This window comes from Rhinopithecus bieti, unplaced genomic scaffold (genome assembly GCF_001698545.2).
Source record: "Rhinopithecus bieti isolate Rb0 unplaced genomic scaffold, ASM169854v2 scaffold_44948, whole genome shotgun sequence".
NCBI lineage: Eukaryota > Metazoa > Chordata > Mammalia > Primates > Cercopithecidae > Rhinopithecus > Rhinopithecus bieti.
In genome coordinates, this window is record NW_016818762.1 from 1,261,622 (window position 1) to 1,266,823 (window position 5,202).

Below are 5,202 nucleotides of genomic sequence, written 5' to 3' on the forward strand. Positions count from 1 at the left end.
CCACCACCAAATAACGAGCCCCCTGAGGCCAGAGCCAAGCCCTCATTTAACTCAAGGACAAGTAGCTGGGAGCAGAGTGTGAGCTGGAAGGATTTTCCTTATCCTCATTTGCAATTGAGATTGCCAAAGAAAACCCTTTATTTTAATCATCCACATTTCTGCTTTCTGTCTCCTGGAGAGTTCCACGTTAGCACTCATGCACTCTGAATAGGCTGAATGCAGAGCCTGAACCTGTGGAAAATGGGAATTTCAGTCACAGAGAGGTAAATGTCCAGACCCAATCCTTTAAGAAGACCAGGTCGAGTAGCAGACAACCTGACTTTCTGCCACAGTAACTCCAGCTGTGCTAAAGCACGTTTACTATTCATGTTTGCATATGGGACAAACGTCATCATCTGCTATGCCACCTTGTGTATGTGTTGGCGGGGTAGTGGGGGGGCGTCTAAATTCCTGGGAGACAGAATTATATTCTGTTGTCTACACCAGGTAGCATCTTATGGGCACACCAATGGGATTCAGCAACCGTTGCTCAGCTGTTTCTAGGGCTTACTGCAAATCTCTTGGATCACAGACTTATTAACCCTTTTTTGGGAAGGAAAACAGTAAAGCTGAGAATTGCATACCAGATTAACTGTCACTGTGGAAGATGTTGCTTCCACAATGAATCAATGAGGTCTCAGGTCTTCTTGATCAGATATCTAAACGCTAGTCTACTTTCTCTCAACTGTGTTACAGTCCAGGAGCGGGACCAATGAATAGTTAGACATATTGCAGGAACAAAGAAGCAATGGCCTCAAGGGAGGGAAACAATGGAGAAGAGTTGCGAGACAGTATATTGTAATGGCTAAACTCATAAACCTGTCAGATATAGGTTCAAATCCTGGACCAGCCACTGTCTAGCTCAGTGATTTTTCCAAGTTCCTTGCCTCTTTAATTTTAATTTCTCATCTGTAAAATAGGGATAATACTACCTGTCTCTTAGGAGAAGGTGTGAGGATTAAATAAGATAATATAGGTAAAATGCTCGGTAGTTTCTGGCACATAAGTGGAAAATTTATGGTAACTGCTATTAATAATACTAGCCAAGAAGGATAATAAAGGCCAGTCTCTGTCCCTAAAAATTATGCATTTTTTTCCATTGTCTTTATCCTTTTTAGGTGTCAGAGCTGATGCAAATGGTGTATGGTAGTCTTCAGGTTCCTCATAGCACTACATCTTAGAGGGGTTCCACTATTGAACTCACCTGTGTTTGGATAGGCATTTCTCTCACCAGCCTTCACAAGTACTTAGCAGCTTCTTAGTTGAGATACGTTAAAGATGCAGCTTTAGAGAAGATTTCCAGGCCTCTGGCCCTGTCCTAGACTGTTTCTTTCTCACTGAGTGTTCAATGCACTGACTGTGATTGATGAAGCCTTTGTCACAGGCTTAACCCTGCCTAGACTAAACGCTTTGGCCTTGGAAATGGGGTCCCATAGGACCTATGATTGTCTAAGGGTAGGTCTCATATCCTGGTCATCCTCCCTTTCCAGACATAAAATTGGTGGAGCTGTTCCCAGAGGAAGAGGAATGGGGGCAGACTGGAACTTGATGTGATGATGGTAAATATCATATCCTTGATAGAAAATTGGGAAGTGCTTCTCTCCTGTCTCATATACCATGCCTCAAAGTCTAGTTTTATGTTAAAGTTTTGGATTCATGCACACCATCCCAAGCCGTGGTGTGTTTTAGATGATCTTGCCTTTAATAGTTTTCTTATTAAAACTTTATTTGTATCAGTGTGAAAATTCATCATGGATATTTCATATCTTACAGTGATGCTACTGTTGGTAGTATGACCATGTTTAGGGGTTATTCATAATCTCTTGTTGGGACCTGGTTTTAATAGTAGCTATTATTTTTACATGTACATAGTCTCTGTCTTAAATATCAGCTTAATTCTCAACAGGTCCCAGCCTGTGTTGACAGAATTACAGCTGTTAATCTGATTTGCCTGATCTTGCAGAGATGCTAAACCATGGGAATTGTATTCTCCTGCAGCAAATATAAACTTGCACCAACAGGCTGGCCTTGTGAAGGTACTGAAGCATCTCTGTATTTAGTGTCTGTGCTGAAATGCTGACAAAGCATCAACCCCATGCTTTGTAAAATAGTAATTACTACAGCGGGGAGAAGTAAAGAAGGAAACGAACCTCTTTACCTTGTCGGCGTACAAAAGCAAGGGTCTGAGAAATGGAGCATTCCCTCTCACTTACGTTTCTCAAGTTCCCTGGCTAAGAGTAAAAAAAAATCTCCCAGAGTAATCTGGGTTTCTGTGTTTACGCTTTCCACAAATACTGCCTTAGTGCATGTTTGAGGATGGGGGAGAGAGAAGAGAGTTGATCCTCCTTGTGGACATCCTTACCTCCCCACTGCCCTGAAATGACCATGATCTCTGTAATGCATCTCTCTAGGAAGCAGACTACTAGTTAAGTTTTTTTTTTTTTCTTTAACCAACACACCTCCTATTTCCTTAACTTGATACTGACTTGTTTTATGTTCCATCTTATTAGAACTAGGCCTGTCTCTTCCTTGTAAAGTGTCATAGGTCACTGCTAATGATGAACACCTTTCAAATTAAACACTTTTTTACTGTAGTCTTCCACGTGACAGGCTATTGGGGAAAATATTTTGGAGGTAGCCAGGACTTTTTAATATTCATGTTTGTCATCAGGATCTGAGCATTAATAGAGAAGTAGCAGGGACAGGCAGAATGCTGACTGGGAGGATAGACAAGGCTGTAAAAGTGGGGCAGGAGACACCATTATGATGCTGCTGCGGCGATGCTAGTACTCACACTCCTGCCACAGGCTTTCCAGTATGACTGCTCTAGTTCATGTTTTTGTTAAAGAAGCTCAGAGAACATCCAGAAATGCATCAGACAGCAGTGCTTGTTGTTAAACACTCCGTTAGCCATAGTTGCCCTGTTTTTCCATTTTTTTCCCACGTGAGTATCTATCCAGATTCATCTAGGCCTAGGTGCTTTCTCCAATGATGTCCTCTGTGAAACTTAAGGAAAAATATGGACATTTCAAAGAGAAAGAGAACTGTCTACTTATTAGGAGAAGCCCTCTCTGGTGATTCACTCACCGTAGCAATTTTGTGAAACCTCATCTTTTCCAAAATCTTAATATTAGTATAAATGTAATTCAAAGGAAATTGAATGAATGTCATCTTTTGAGCAGCACACAGGTGACTGTAGCACTGTCTCATGTTCTCTAAAATCTCTTCTTTAGAGTTTCAAGAACTCTTTTCAGTCTCTTCTCAGTAGAGAAGATAATACTTCTAAGTATTAAAGAGCAGATTTTTTGCTCTTTGCTATTGTAAGGATTGCTGAGCCAGAATGGAGAAAGTATTTGGGAAGAATTGCTGTCACAGTGTTTAATGGTCTTCCTCCTCTGTGAGAATTACAACTGGGCAAACATTATTATGTTTAAATGTGTTCAGTCCCCAAGAGGCAGTGAGTAAAATCTTTGTTACCATTTTCAAAGTGTGCATTGCTGCTTTGATCTCTTCACTGACCGAAAGCACATCCCTATGGTCTCAGCCCTGTGCGTACTAATAAAGCTGATTTCTCACCGTTACATCGTGGAGTCCATGTAACTTGTTGATGTTCTATTCTGAGAAAAATGTCCTCAAAGTCTATTCCAAGGGCAAGACTCAAGTGAGCATGAGTCCATCCTTGGCTTAATACAGAAGACTTAAATTCCTTTCTTTGGTGATGTAATCTGCTGGTTCCTCTGTGAGGTAGGTAAATGATGCTGTACCTCTCCTGCAGATGAGGAAATCAAAGATCATAGAGGTTAATGTGTTTGCTTAAGGGGCTGGCTCTCAATGGAATCTGGATAGTATTTACCTGCTGGGCTTGCATTCTATTTTCTATCTGTGCTCTAGTAAGCCTAAGCCACAGAGAACATTCCTGGCTTTATAATGTTTTAAACTTTCAAAGCAGGATAAACCATAAATAAAGTTCAATATGCTGGGTATGAATATAGTGAAAAGCAAGAGTTGCTTTTTTTAAGCATTAAAATTATTATACTTTCTCTTTTTAGATGAAGGCAGCCACTTTAGAAAATGTTCTAAGCCTAGCTCATATTTGGAGAGCTTTGCAAATAATGTTTTAAAAGCCCACAGTTCTGCAGAAAATGGATTTCATCTACAGAATTGGCATCAGTCCTGTCCTTGTTTGCCAATGTCCCCATCTCTCTTTATTTCTATTTCTATTGTAGCATCCTCTACCTTCTACTTACAGGAGACTAGCTGGGCTTTCCCTCTTTCCTACCCATCCAACCCCAAGTAAATATGAATAAAACATATCGCACATAATGGAGGTACTGGCCTTGTGTTAAGATCACTCTCTGATTTGTTTTCAGCTGGTCCTAATGTTAAGCTCCGAAAACATAATTTAATTCTAATTTTCATGATTATTTGAAGAACTGAAACTCCGTGATACCACAGTGTCTTATGGAAAACTATGGTAGGTTGAAAAAAAATAACCTCAATGTTTTTTCAAACAGCAAGCAATAGCAACTCTTATGCCCAGATTTTCTCAAGTTAAGGGACAAGATATTTTTCTAGTTATACAGTGGAGAAAACTGAGATGGAAGATTGAAAGTGACTTGCCCAAGGTTACACACGGTCAGTGGCACAGCCAAGAGTAGATCCAGGTCACCTGACTCTCTGGGCTTTGTTCATTACATCACTCAACTTCTCTTTAGGAAGTAACAGCCCTGCAGCCTAGGAAAATGAAGGCAGTCAACTCTCAGACTCAGTTTCTAGGTCTTGACTTTTTTTTTTTTTCATCTTTTGTTAGAATGTATCAATAGCTGCCACATTGCAGCACCATTAGCTAAATTCAGGAACTTAACATAATTTATTTAAAAAACCCACAAAATTCTGATATCATAGTCAAAAACTTGGCAAATGATAAAGCAAAAGGGAGCTGTAGCTGAAGACTCCAAAGTAGTTGTGTAGGGAGCTTCTGCTCGAACCACATCTAAGAAGGAAGAAATACACGGAACAGAGGAAAGGGAGATATAGTCTAAGACTATATATATAAAGGTATGACATGGACCCAGGGCAACAGCTTCAGGAACACTAACGTCATGAATAACAAGAGGATTTGAAAAAATGCTAAGTCGACTCCTTTTTTTTTTTTTTTTTTTT

General features: G+C 40.1%; 1 protein-coding gene across 2 annotated transcripts in view; it reads left to right on the top strand.

Moving 5' to 3' along the window:
- Positions 1 to 5,202, top strand: part of LOC108518805 (formin-1-like) — a 297,109-nt gene that overhangs the window by 1,168 nt on the left and 290,739 nt on the right. The window lies entirely within an intron of this gene.